This window comes from Chelonia mydas, chromosome 10 (genome assembly GCF_015237465.2).
Source record: "Chelonia mydas isolate rCheMyd1 chromosome 10, rCheMyd1.pri.v2, whole genome shotgun sequence".
Classification (NCBI taxonomy): domain Eukaryota; kingdom Metazoa; phylum Chordata; order Testudines; family Cheloniidae; genus Chelonia; species Chelonia mydas.
In genome coordinates, this window is record NC_051250.2 from 57,474,763 (window position 1) to 57,489,581 (window position 14,819).

The window sequence follows — 14,819 nt, forward strand, 5'->3', positions numbered from 1 at the left end:
TCAATCTGTTTTGTGCTAGTGTCCTATGGATATTGATGTTCTACAGTTGAAATGAGGAATTAGGAAAACTATTAACCACTGAATTTAGCACAGATGTTTCTGTTGTAACAGATTAGTAAAATTTCAGTATTCAATGGCCCTGAAACACCCACTTCTATCTGTGGACCCCAATGTTAGCATTCTGGAGTCTGCTAAGAGAGAGGGAATTTTTTATAGAAAACATTGGAATCTTCTCTTACTTTCTGCATTGCTTCATTCTGGGTGTATTTAATTTATATGTGGAAATATTTTACCGGGGGCAAAATAGATAGCACAAAGTTTTTACGCTCCATCGGTGAGTAGCAACTATTGAAGCCAAATGCACTGCAAACAAGTCACAGGGCATATGCTATATGCACAAGCGAAAATGTGGTAACTGAGAGAGCATGATGGTGATGGTTGTGTAGCCATGATATACTCAGCCAACCAGTTTGTGCTTGTTGCTTTTTAAAGTAGATTTCGTTCAGCCAGTAGCTTTAAGCAAATGAACATACCTGCCTAAAAGACAAAAGGTAGGGAAGGGCTAATCAGATGACAAGACTGATCAGGTGTGTTCTCTGGGAGGGGAAATAGGTGAGCGTTACATGAATGGGGTCATATACATAATAAAGCAGCTTAACAACTCTTCTCTTTAGGCAGGTTTTTCTGTATGTTCCCCATCCCCTTCTGCTCGATGTATGGCATCAAAAATTTAGGGATTTCAAGATTACTTTTACTCTTTGTCCTACCCTCTCTTATTCTCAGCATGAACTGACATCAGAAAAACATGTCGGATTTACAAAAGTCAGTAAGAAACCTTACTAACATCATCCAGTGTCCCATATAATAACTGGGGACTGTTTAGAAAAAGAGCTATCAGAATATTTGAGATCTAGGAAATGTGCCTTGGAATGAAAGAGTTTGGTCTATGTTTATTGAAGAGAATCTCAACAGGTGACTTGATCAGTCTATAGGTACCTATGTAGGAAGAATATTTCTAATATTAGAGGTTTCTTTTGTCTCAGTCAAGCAGTGTTACAAGATCCGATGGCTGGAAGATTGTTAGAAAACTTCAAAACGGAAATAAGATGACCATTTCTACAGTGAGGGCAATTAACCATTGGAACAGTTTACCAAGAGAGATTGGAAATTCTCCATCACTTGAAGTCTTTAAAGTCTCTCTAAATGATATATTCTAATTCAATCACAAGTTATTGGGCTTGATGCAAGCATTATTGGTGAAATACTATGATTCTCATGATGTAGGAGGTTCAGATTAGCTGACCAGAATGAGCCCTTTTCGCTTTAAAAATCTATGAATCCACAACACACATCACAGATAAAACAGGGTTATTATCCACAAAATACCATGAAAGCTTGAGTTCATTGATCCATCCCACTCTTTCATATGCTACACATGGCATAAATGCAAACTATTTTTTACTCTTGGAAACTGAGTTACTTTAAAGTACTGGGACATTATTTAGTGTGTCACTTATATATAACCTGGCAGGAAAAGACCCTTCTGTTTTTTAAAACACATGGTGGTGGCAATGGTGCTTTTATTATTAATAGAAAAAATATTATTAATCATCTATATTGCTGCTAACATTACTAATGTGTTCTCTTTCTGTTTTCTCTTTAGCTTCCCCTTACTCCTATATTCTGCTAGTGTGAGATCTGTCTCTCCCTCACCCCATCTTGACCCATTATCAATTGTTTCTCCTCTCCTATACTTTCTCCAAGATACTGGTGTTCCATGGAACCAGTGAGTTCTCCTGAGTAGCAGCTTGTCAAAGCATCTACAGATCTACCTTCTCCTGACTGACAGTCTCGGTTAAAAGTTGAAAGAAGTATCACTTTGAAAACGTGATGTGCAGGTGCCTGTGTAGCTGCACAGAAAGCTGTGATAAAAGGTACGCAGTGTAGGTCTGCTTAGAATCACTGCCAATTTAGTTTGGAAATTGAAGGGGAAAAACCCCACACAACAGGAAAAGTAGCCTTTTGGTTTCTGAAACTTGTTGAACTGAACATTTTCTCCCCCCTCCCCAAAGCCATTTTTAAAAGCTTATTAAAGGCAGATGTGGGAGCACGGTCTAGTTGTTAAAGCACAGAATTGGAAATTAGGTGACTTGTGTTCTGTTTCTGCTCTGTCACTGACTTCCTGTGTGACCTTGAGCAAGTCACTTGACCTCCCTGTGGCACTGATGTCCCATCTGTACACAGGGTTTAATAAAACCTACCTCTTGAGAGTGTCGTGAGGCTGAGTGAATTGTCCATAAAGTGTTTTATATAGCACCTTTCCTCCAAATACCACAAGTCAAAAAGATAGCTCTGGCCCAGACTGGGTGCTTGAAGATGTACTCAGGCTAGCTCTTGGTAGCAGAGCTTAAGGAAAATGTTGTCTGTTTTTTCCTTTACATATTTCTGCTATTTTTATACAGTAGAACTCATTTAAAGGAATGCCTGGTAAAGGAATAGGAGATAGGGTGGATGAGTTTTTATTTCGGCCAACTTCTGTTGGTGAGAGAGACACAAACTCTTGAATGCCTCTCTTTCACCAGCAGAAGCTAGTCCAATAAAAGAGATCACCTCACCCACCTCGTCTCTCTAATACCCTGGGACCCAACACAAATACAACAACAATGTTAAAGGAATAGACAATGCATACAACAATGTTAAAGGAATAGACATTTTAAAGGAATACATTTCTTTCCACACATAACTGTACATTCCCATACCAAAAACTTTTGAGTTAATGTTTTAGACTACAGATCACGGTTATGCAAAACATAAAAACAAAGAATTACAACCGTTCTACAGTTCCCTCTCCCTGCCTGTGGTGGTGGGAGGGAACCAATGTCGTCTGCCACTTCCTGGGTAGAATTTTGTTACCTTAGCTCAGTCAGGATTCAATTCCTCACTCTTTTTCCCCCCGTCTTTTTTGTTTTGTTCTAAAAACAAACCTTTCTTTATGAATTTTGTTTGGCACCTCACATCTCTGCTGCCTCGCCCAGCCTGTCTTGTAATGGATTAATTCCGTTCAAAGATGGACACAGCTGCTGACTGTTTTGCCTTGTGAGAGCCATGTGCTTAATCACAGCTTGGTCTGCCCCTATCTGTGGACACACCTGTCTAAACTGTATCATCTTGCACCTCCATTCATTCAGATTGGACACTGAGCTCCAGAATGGACTGTCCACGAAGACCCAGTTTCAGTATCCCTGGTACCCACGATCAGTACTGGAAAGAGACCGGCCCAGCGTTAGCAGGGTAAGAGTCCTGTCTGCCAAAACCCATGTCTGCTCCCATGGCACCTGTGGCACTATAGGCTGGTACTGCCTCTCAACTCAGAGGCAGGAAAGAAGAGCTCATTGCACTATGCACAGCTCCCAAGACAAGAGAAGCTGAGGCTACTAGCCTTCCCTCTCTTCCCAGAAGCATAACACACAACCCTCTCAAGTGTCACTGTGCCAGCTTCTGGTTCAACACTGAAGGGCTTTGAGACAACTACAGTATCTACATCATTATTTTTATCAGGCTTGACTGGAATAATCACGAACCAATGTGTACTAGAGGCTATCTCCAGAGTATACTCCACCAGTTCCAATCCCTGTCCACTTCGCACCATCCTTACCTGCCCTTTTCAGGGATGCTTTTCCCTGAGGAATAACTGAAAGAGGAGGTGGCTTCCCAGACTCTGCTTTTGGGTAGCACACTTACACAATTTAATTAAAATACAAAGGAGCACTAGCCTTCTCCTAACTGCAATGGGAAGCTTCACAAACCCAGGAGGGGCCTTTTTTGGAATCAACATAAAAATCTGATTTTCCTGACTGTCCAAACTGCACAAAATTCTTTTAATTCTAAGATGATACTAGTAACAATGTAGCACTTTTTTTTCCCTTCTTATTCTGTTTAGCTAGAGTGTGTCTGACATTTTCTATTGTATGATTTCCTGGTTGTTAAATTATGAAATTAGCTATAAAATTAAACTTTGTTAATTTACTGATTGCATAAGACAACATTTGGGTAGATCTTTGGGTAACATCAGTTTCAAATAATACCAGGTTCACAGGTATTTGATAATTCAGTGTGCAAAGGCATTTACCTTCCCATCTGCTGCTTTTTTTAAATGCTCTTTGGAAGGTCTATGGAGGTTTTAAGCTTTAATCTTAGTTACAAGCTTTTTCAAGCTGTTATTCACCTTTTTAGATGAAAAGCACTACAGGCTTATGGTTGGAAATATGAGATTCTTTGCTACACATTGAATTCGGATTCAGTTTAAGCCATGTCTGCTGTAAGCTGCCTTGTTATATTGAATGAGAAACTACAGATCAGACAAAAATTTTCAGAACACATTAAAACATCTTACAATTATTTTTTTGTGGTGGTATAGCCACGTTGGTCTCTCTAATCAGTTTTTTGACAGTTAATGGAGCTATTCTTAGTCCTGGTTTCAGAACAATTGTAAAATAATGGAGCAGTGATGCATTGGCAGAATGATTGTGTTAAATCACTCATTCTGTATTCCGTTAGAAATCTTAGATAAATTTGGATAGATACATTGTATGCATTTTATATAAAGTATAGTGCAGTGTGTTAGTCTATAGGTGGAGTGATGGCAGCTTATTAAACAGCTGAATTTAAGCAATCCCTACTACTGGATAGGAAGCGCATGTTAAAATAGATATTTTTCCTAGAGACAAATATACTAGCAACGAAGCAGCTAATGTGTCCATATACCACTGCCCTCCATTAGATGCAATCAAAACTACTCAACTGTGTGTCAGTCTACTCATTTCCATAATTAATGGGAATTCTCCTCCAATGTAATTGATAAAAGTCTATACTTTTGGAGCAGGGGGACTGGAGTTCTACTCCTGCTGTTGCTGTGAAGTTCTATTTGGCTATTGTGTTGAAGACGACCATGAAATCTTACGTAGCTAGAGATTTGTTACAATATGCATTCTATACGGCTTCATTTTGAAGTAAATAATAATGCAATGTATTGCTTTATTATATTATTCTGTACTTTTGGATAGATTAAAGCAAATGTGCTGTTAATAAATTTTGCTCGCATCGTGTCAACCAAATTTTTTTGAAACATTATGCATGTGAGCATGGGCTGTGATCTATTGCTGGATGGTGCAAAATTATTTTGAGTGATTTATTTTAGACAATAGGGTTTGATAAATAGAAGAGGTCAGTACATATCTACATCTTCAGGTTAGAAAATGGGGTTGGGTTATTATAAATCAAACACTGGACATGTTACCGTAGAATTGCACTTTATTGAAATGCGAAAGCAATGCAAGAATTGCACATTCACTCCAAAGGCCTTCACAAATTATGCCCAACTTCATCTGAGCTGTGCCAGTATCTGAAAGGCCCTCCTACAATGAACTGATGGTTCCTCTAGATACATAACTGAAGAATGAGGCACTAAGTCATGCTGGCTATGATTTGGACATGTCACTTCCGAGTTGTTTTACCTCTTTCTGAGACCACTAATCTAATCTTTACAAAGCAATCTTATTCTGTAATCAGCCTGCTACATCTTGGGGTGTTCATCTCTTCCTGTGGCAATACTAATCTACTTCCTCCTGGTATCGTCTGAGGAAAGTAATCAGCTCCCTTGCCTCTGAAGACTTGCTTCCCCCTCTTTTAAGGGCTGAAGTTAGCATCCTTGCTTCTGGAGTATCCAACAGTGCTTGTCCCTAGTGTAACAGTCTGTACATCCAACTCCAGTTATGTTGAATAAAATCAACCTTTATTTGTGATCTCTTTATTTTGATAGAAAATAAAGAGAATGTGCAAATGAATGTTTGTAAATAAACACATCTATTCTGACAAAAATACTGCTAGAGGTGTAACAAGCTTATGTTAAAGTATGGATACATTACCTACAACATAAATTATGTAAATTATTCTCTCCCTGTTTAGTTTGTTGGGACTTATCCTAGCTTCTAGGAAACTGACAAAACTCTGTGTTCACTGTCTAGTAGGAAAGAAGTGTGTGCTTTGTGCAAATGTTTGCAAGAATATTGACTCCGTTTATTAAAAAGTTTCTTGCTCAATCCAATTGATTAAATGTGACCCTCAGAGGAATAGGAGGCATCTCATTAAAACTTATTAGTATCTTGTTTTTCCTTCACAATATGTGGGAAGATAAGGAATTTGTTTTAACTCTTCATACATACAATTCAAACTTTGTTAATCTGCAATATTGCACATGACAATGCTGCTTACTGTACTCCATAGATCAACAAATGTTTTGCAAAACAATCCAGCTGCTTCTCTGACATTTCTGCTGTATTGTGTTCAGTTAGAACAATATCCTTCTTTATGCTTTTAGTACTACAGCATCTGGTGGTGCCAGGAAGCTTTCTGTTTCCCTCAAAAAGAAAAACAAAGATGCAGGAAAGACACCGCCTTAGCTGTGCACAATTATTCAGCTCCAGTTCTGTGATCAGTAAAACAATTCCTTTCTATTTCTACATAAACACACTTTTTTTCTGGAGGGAGCTTGCCTAGCTTTGAGAGTTGGAAGTAAATATACTTTGAAATTAGACATTTGCTTTATCCCATGCTCTGTCACAATGGCCTGAAATAATTAATTACCCATTGATCATTTTTTGAAACTACTAAATAATTCAAATGAATTTAAACACATAAAATGGAAGCAGTAAGACCAGAAACATAAAAACATCCTGAAGCCAGACACTGAGTGCTGTTTTAAAACATTTACTGAGAGAAAAAGAGATGCACTTAAACTGTATTGGATTTCTTAGATTTCACTTTAAAAAATGCTTTGCTCAGTAGCTCCTGCCCCACCTGTTTTCCCATTTGGACGAACTTTATGGTTACCTTGGCCTTTCCAGACTATCCAGAGCTTTTGCCTGGAGCTCTCTAAAGTGACTTTGGAACTGAAGTAAAGATTGGAGTGACCTGAACACTGAGCTGTTTTCAGACCCTTTATATGTTTAACTGTTATGGGACAGCTCTTTATATGGAGAAAATGCATAATGGTTGGGTGTTGTATAAATGTTTCATTGGTATAAGTTTGGTGTATCAGCCCCAACCGTTTATACAGAGAGAATGCATAATAACTATTCATGATTAAAGCTGATCAGATGTGTTTAAACAGACAGCCTAGCTAACTCTGTTGAGGGTTCAAGTTACAATTCAAGGTGAAGTTTTGAGGCTCAGAACCTCACCCCTGCTCTTTTAGCTTTAGCTGGGTAAAAGGGCTGGAGCAGCATACAGGGGCTCACAGGATATTTTAACATTGCAATTAAAAAACCCACAGCACCAAGTCTGAGCCCGGGTCAGCTGACTCGGATTCTCAGGGCTCAGGTTGTGGGACTATGAAATAGTAGTATAAATGTTCAGGCTCAGACTGGAGTCAGGGCTCTGAGACCCTCCCATTGCCTCAAGTCAGCTGCCCTTTTCTGGCAGTGCAGACGTACCCTAAATGTCCTGGTTGCATCCTTGGGAGGATTCCCTTGATGCAGATAGTATGGAAGACTGCTGTAAGGCTGACCTTTGAGGACCCCATCTCAAGCCCAGGTTTAGGAGATGTGCTGGGGTTTGCACTGGCACTGGTTTGCACTGGTAGAAGAAGGTCTGGGGCTGGGCCACATTGTTGAGCACTATGATAACCTGGGCAGCTCTGAGGTGCATAGGGCAACCCAGGGACCCTTCTATGACTTAGGCTGCAGGCCTTAAAGGCACCTTAGCCTGTCTCCCTTTGAGCTGTGAGTTAGATGCAGCATGGAATTTCAACCTGTTTATTTAGTTACACTGTAAGCTCTTTGGGGCAGGAGTTGTCTTTTGTAATGTGCTTAGTGTGGTGGAGCCAGGATTTCTGGTCACCACCACAACACAAATTATTAGTAATAATACAAATTTAGCCTTTTGACTTGCAGGGAACTGGCTTGACAAACTAGTAGGAATTCACTTTTTTTCCCTCCAGCATATTCACCCCCTGTTTACAGTTGGAATCCTTTTTCTATCCCACTCAACAGGATCCAGTGCTATCATCTTTAGAAATATGAACAGGAATAACTTGCAAACAGACTCTTTGAGAAGAGCTATAAAAAATCCAGTTGCAATGAATACTATAAATTAAAGAGGTAAGTCAGAAATCTTTGGTTTGCTGCAATATCCTAACCAAAGCACTTTAAAAATCTTCTTAATACTTTGTACATCCTAGCTAGCAATCACAAGTTCCATGGGCTGGATTCTGCACTCCGTTCATTTAAACCTCCCACTGACTTCACTGGAAGTTTTCCCCAAATCAGAAGGTATTGTATGCTTCAGTGGTGTCTAGCCTGTGACAAGCTTTGGAAGATCCCTTGGGATAAAAGGTGCTATATAAATGCCAGGACCGGCTCTAGGCACCAGCAAAGCAAGCACATGCTTGGGCGGCACATTTCCAGGGGCGGCATTCCAGCCATCCTTTTTTTTTTTCCCCCCGGCCCCACTCAGTCAACCAATGAGCCCCTGCGTGGGGTGGGGTGGCAGGCTCAGCGTGGGCGTCCTGGCCCCGGGGGCAGTCCCTTCCCTGGCCCCCCACCGCCAGGGTAGCAGGGCGATGTGACTCCTCCCCCTCACCCGCCCCTGCCGCATGTGTCACAAGCAGCGGAGGAGCCCGAGTGGAGCGGAGCCCGGGATCGGGGCAGGACTTGCAGCCAGTAAGGGACCAGCTTCCCCGGGCGGCTCGGCGCTGGGTGCGCGCCCCTGGTCCACCCCTCTCCCCGCGGCTGACCTGCCCCCCAGCTGCTCTGTCGGTTACTGTCCCCTCTGCGGGAGTGGGGCTGGGTCTGAGATCGGGCTGGGCGCCCACGGGCGGGATGTACAGCCCCAAGCACGTCACTCCAAACACTGCTATAGCATTACGCATTCTTTTAACGTTACCGGGATCAGTGGCTTTTGGTGAGCGCAGTTTCTCAAAACTGAAATTACTAAAAAAAAATTATTTGAGGTCCACCATGTCTCAAAATCGTTTGTCAGGACTCGCATTAATTTCAATTAAAGGACCATTGCAAAAAAATTAGATTTCACTGAATTATTAAGACTACGCAATTATAAAAACCAGCCAAATTCAGTTCATATAAATTCTTTTAATTTATGAGAAACTGGGCGCACCGGAAGACAGTAACGTTTTTCATTACAGTGTATAGTTGAACCCAAATTGTTTGTAATTGTGATTTTTGTGAAAATTAAATGAATACACTAGTAGGAAATTGTTTTATTTCACTAACTACAAATTCTCTGTTTTCATTTTTTTTATTTTAAACAGTCAAGACAAAACAAAACAACATTGCAAAGTGCAAACGTGTAAAAGCCAAAAAAAAGGGGGGGCAACCAAAAATTTTTTTGCTTGGGGTGGCAAAAAACCTAGAGTCGGCCCTGATAAATGTAAACTATTCTGCTTTTGAGTTGAGTGTGCTATGCAAATGAATGTTCTGTTAATAATTCCAGTCATTTTGTTGTTACAGAGAGAGCCTGTGAAATATACAGCATAATTTGGCAGTAGAAGTCTTCTCTCAAAAACAAGTTTAAAACTCTGTTCTTAACTAAAGTCTTGGGATTTTAATTTTTATGGGGCCTGGAAGACTACTTTGATCCTCTTATTTTCAGTAGTAAAACAGAATGCTGTGTTTCTGACAGGCACATGGACTACTGATTTTTAGAAAAAATATTTGTCTTCCAGACTTTGTTCCAAATCAGTGAAATAACTTTTGAAGAATTACACATGGTAATCAGTACTTGTTAATGGGAGAATTTATAAACTGAATACCCTTAGCTCTGAAATGACAGACTCTAAATAATGACTAATAAATCCTGAAACACGTCTCTATTTTAATCTATCCACTATGTATTCTTAGCTCTTCAGAAATATTATAATCAAGTGTCATTTTCTGTAATTATTAAAACCCTGACTTTAAGATTGCACATAGTTCAGGACCTCTGTCAAAATCGATATAGCACTAAGAAATGGAGCAGATTACAGGCTGTATTTGTTTTTGATCTAATTTTTTTTGATATCTCTATCCTTCATTTCACTTTTTTTGTTTGTTTTTTCTTCCCTCCCCTGCATAGGAAGCCCTTACTTGGGATTACAGGATTGGGAATTTATGTGACATTTTGGATTCAGTAACAAAAGATATTAAGTCTTTAGCAGATCACTGCAATTGTAGAGTATTTAGCAAAACCATCAATACTGAATGGAGCATATCACTTACAGTCAGGCATGGCTTCACTGGGAGTTTTGGCTGTATCAAGATTGCAAGCTTGGACATTTCATCTCTTCCTTCCATTTGTATTCTTTGTGGCGCACTCCACCCCCTTTTTTGCTGACGCTACTCATTTTGATTTTTGTAGTTGGAGCCATTATTATTTTGTTTCAAGGGAAGTAATTTAATTTTAAAAAACAAACAAACATAAATAAATAAAGCTAGCACTGCTGCTTTCCTATCTTTAAATGAATGAGCCAATTACAGGAAGAAAAACTACCTCATATGTTAAATTACTCACTCTTCAAAATGAATACAGAAGAAACCAAAAGGGAAAGGATTTTAAGGATTCAAAATAAGAATTTGGAAAACATACTCCGATTCCTTCAGTGTAATGAATCACATTAGCTTTGCTAACTGAAGGTCACACATAACCATAAATCCATAGTAAAAGGGCTAGGTCATAAACTATTTCTTTTACACTTGGCTTCCTACTAACAGCTACTAGAAATGAATTATGTGGCCAATTATTATGTACATGGTAATAGCTGACATTGTATAACGTCTGCAATTTTCCATTATACCAAATAAGCAAAAATTCAAATGTAAAATGCCAATACATACAGCCATTTTCCAATACAAAGTGCTTCCTTTTCAAGGCTCTTTAGTTTTTTCTGATGCTTATGAGTGCGAGTCTCCTTTTCTGTTCAGTCTAAGCACTCATAATTCAGCTCGTGGTTTTTCAGTATGCAAAATGGATGCACTCGATCTGTCTGCAATTACACTCAAGGAGGCCCCCTGAAAATCTGACCCATCTGAGTAGGCTTTGTGAATGGCCCTAGTGGCCTTGTTGCATTTTGCACTATAGTGTGCAGCAGCTCCAGGTTTAGGAATGACTGTAGCTTGCTCCTCCTGAGCAGGTGGATCTTTGAAGCTTCTCAGAAGGGAGACTGTTGGGTTCATGGCAGGATGGCCACAGCTCCATGACTGAACAGCAACGTTATAGGAAGCGCTAGTCAGCTACTTTCCTCGCAAAAGGAATATGCTGTGAGTATCCCTGTCGAAGTGAGAAGGTTCATGAGGAGAATAGTTCTCAACCTTAGAAGAAAATGGACAGAGATCCTTAAAAGCTTCAGTTGCAGAGAGAGGGAAATCAGTGCAAAATGTTTAAATTGTAAATATGTTACACGTGTACTAACTAAAGCACGTGAGTGCCTTCTGGGACATAGGCTTCATTTTTATATTTCTCTAAACTTAGGTTCATTGTACTGGTTTGAGTGGCAGAATCTCAGATATATAGAAAATGGAAAAACTTCAAAAGTGATTGTTACAGTCTCTGTTTGGGTATGCTAGTCGCCCGAGGGAATAAAAATCACCTTCGTTTGTGCATTTTGTGATGGCAAATTTGACAGTCTTTTGAGAATTAGGGTGGGGTTTTTGGCTTGTTATCTGATTTATTAAAATATAACATTGTTAAACACATTCGGCATGAACTTCAAACTTTCGACTTCAGCTGCTAACATTAAACCAAAAATAAAACGCATCCTTTGACTATAGTTGTTGGACTTGGATCAGTCACGCTTTGAAGAAGGAGGAGGTGTGTTCTGCATAAATCTGGGCTAGACTTAAACACACGGGGTCACTTGCATGTTGAATTTGAAGTTAAGATTAGGCACACGCACAACAATAGAAGAAACTACAGTGAGGTTTAAAAATAATTCAGTACAAAGTTAAATTTTATTGCCAGTACTGTTCTTGCAGATCAAAGCTATGCTAATCTGGTCTAGAGTTAATTTAATATTTTGCAGCCTCCTGTTCCCCTGATGCATGTTTTAGGCATTAATATTACTCATTCATTTTTACAGTAAAATACTTTTGGAAAAAAGTCCTTTGCTTTGTTGTGGCCTCCTGAGGTGGAAAGTCACAGAGATGTTAAGTCTCACACTGCTTGCTCCAACTTCATTTCATTGGATGGAAGAACTGTCCTAGTCCTATCTCATAACATGCAGTGCTCCCTCAATAAACTTCCTGCTCTGAGGAAGGCTATTTTACCTAGAGGTTGAAACTGTCCCAGATGTTCTCCTGGCCTTCTCTATATGGCACATATTAATATATGTGTACGCAGTATGGTGGGGAGCCTTGAAGAGGGATTTTCACTTGAGGGATGCATCTGTAGAATCGGAAGGTCTTTCTGGAAAATGTGCTATACAGCCTTGTTTTGATGCAGGGGACTCAAACTTGTTCTGTGAGCTGGGCTGAATTCTATATTTGATGCAGAGGACTCAAACTATGTTCTGTGAGCTGAATTCTATATTTAAGAGTGTATTCCTCTCAACCCACAACAGAATTACCTGTGGGAGTTTGATACAAGGGTCAAGGGTAGGTTCTAGCCTTTGGCCAGATCTATACTGGGATCCAGGGCCAGATTAACCTTTTGTGAGCCCCGGTGTCAAACATATTTGTGAGCCCGCATGTAAGCATTGTGGGTCTGGTGTGGCAGTGCCATTGGTGCCATAGTATACCCGGTACTGAATCTCAGAGACATTTTTCATTTTGATCACACACCTCTACATGACTATATGCATTGCCATACACAGTTCCATCAGCCCCCAGTTTTTCTCATTGAGCTGTACACTCATGTGGGTTTACCAGTGTCCAGTGAGCAGAACTTTTGTAGTGATCAGGGGAAACTCCCCACAGATCTATCTCCTTCCTCATTCAGACCTTCTATAGCCTTGTCTCCAGGACCACCCTATTTCACCAGTCACAGTATGTGGTCCTAGTCTCAGCTCAAAGTTCCAAAGCCAGCAGCTACCTGATCAATTCTGACAAATCCCTCCCTCAGCACCCATCCTGCCATTTGAGCAAGCCACTTGCAAACACCATTTCCCCAAAGTGAGGACTTAACCCCTGGAAACCTGAAGTCACCAGCCTTTCTCCCTCTGCTCCCATCTACATGCTAGTCTACTACCTGGTCACCACCACCTCTCCCCAGGCCTGTTTCCCTTCTACCTTGGACGCTATTCTCCCCTGCAAGCCTGACCTGCTTCCTCTTTCCCTGCTTCCCTTGACATTCCTTTCTTATGGGTGACCTCTGTTCCTTGCGGTTAACTCCAGTTTCTTTATCTGCTCCTAGCTTAATGGCCCCCAGAAGTCACAGAGCCACCTGCAGCTTCTCTGGCTAAAGCCATGGGGCCAATCGCCAGAGAAGAGCCTTAGATAGCTGTAGCTACTAGTCTAAGGAGGGGTGGCGATTCCAAGGCTGAGCATGTTTGAACCTTGCAACGGCGGCACTATGGACTCTAAATCCTCAGTGCTGGCCCTAGGCAGTTGCATACTCTGCAGTTAGGCACTTCCCTCCTCTAGGCCATGGCTTTAAGTACCTGAGATGCCCATCACCTGCAGCAGAGGCGACCAATTCCCATGCACCCCTCAGCTAGCACATAGTCGAGCAGAAAGTGCAGCCTGAATGATTTTGGAGGCTGTCGTGCCAGGAGGTTCCCATCCCTGAGCAGCAGCTCTGCCACAAGCTTACATGGTCCCGCTCCGCTGTGGTACCAGGACCCTATGAAGACAGTGGAGTTACCCCATGTATAACCAGTTCTGTCCAAAGCCTGTTGAAGTGAGTGGGAGTTTTTTCATTGTCTTTAATGGGCTGTGTATAGAAGCAAAGGACCCCATTCTAGACTCTAGGAGCAAAGTGCATTCTATGCTGCACTGGTTTACTGTTGTAACAGGAAGGTCTCACATTACCTAGTGAATAAGCAACACCTCCTACATCACCTAACTTTTTCTGAAAGTCTTCCCACCCAATTACTAAGTGTAAACCTGCTTCGCTTACAAAGGCTGAAAATATCAGGTAGTATGGTTACCAAAGCAAGGCACTTCTGAATTCAGTAGGAATTTTGGTTGTGCACAGCACACAGACAGGACTGATTCCCACGCAGTTACAAAACTTCAGCAAAGTGGAACAATTTTCAGCTTGTGTGATTGGAGGCTATCTGGATCCATATTATAAGACTGTCCTACATAAAAGTTGAGGTGTCTTTTTGTTATTCTTTTGTTCCACTCTTTGTTTCTGTGGGGAATTTGCCAATGCAATATTACTGTCTTCTTTTTAAACAAACAAAACTAAAAAAAATGATAATGGCTGTTGAAAATAGCAATTCCAGCCCTAGTTAGCACTGAGAAGATGCCAGCATTTGTTGCTCAATTTTATCCTACTTTTTCTACAGCAAATTACAGTCAATCAGTATATTTCATTTGGGAGAAATAAAGTAACAGCAGCCTAAATTGAGCTTGAGCACTCCTGAATTTTGAGGGTGTTCAAATCTGGAAGGCAGGTGCTAGATTCCCTTTCTGAATATTAGTTAAATCTGGAAAGGAAAAGCCAATTTCTGCTTCCATGGCTCAGAAGTGGAAATCCTCCTGTACTGTATCTAAAGCTGCCCAGGTCCTCTAGTAGAGCCTTCCCTCCCTTACTTTTCATTTTAACTTCTGGTGGGATCCACATACCTCCCTTCAGAAAGAGAGGTGCACTGTCCATTTAGTCCACCC

At 40.7% G+C, this 14,819-nt stretch overlaps 1 long non-coding RNA gene across 1 annotated transcript; it reads left to right on the plus strand.

The window, feature by feature from the left end:
• Positions 1-211: 211 nt before the first annotated feature.
• On the plus strand, positions 212-11,892 carry LOC119567227. The gene is made up of 4 exons (XR_005227148.2): positions 212-1,934; positions 3,189-3,291; positions 8,049-8,156; positions 9,525-11,892. It is a non-coding gene; the product is annotated as an uncharacterized LOC119567227 (long non-coding RNA).
• The last annotated feature ends 2,927 nt before the right edge of the window (positions 11,893-14,819 follow it).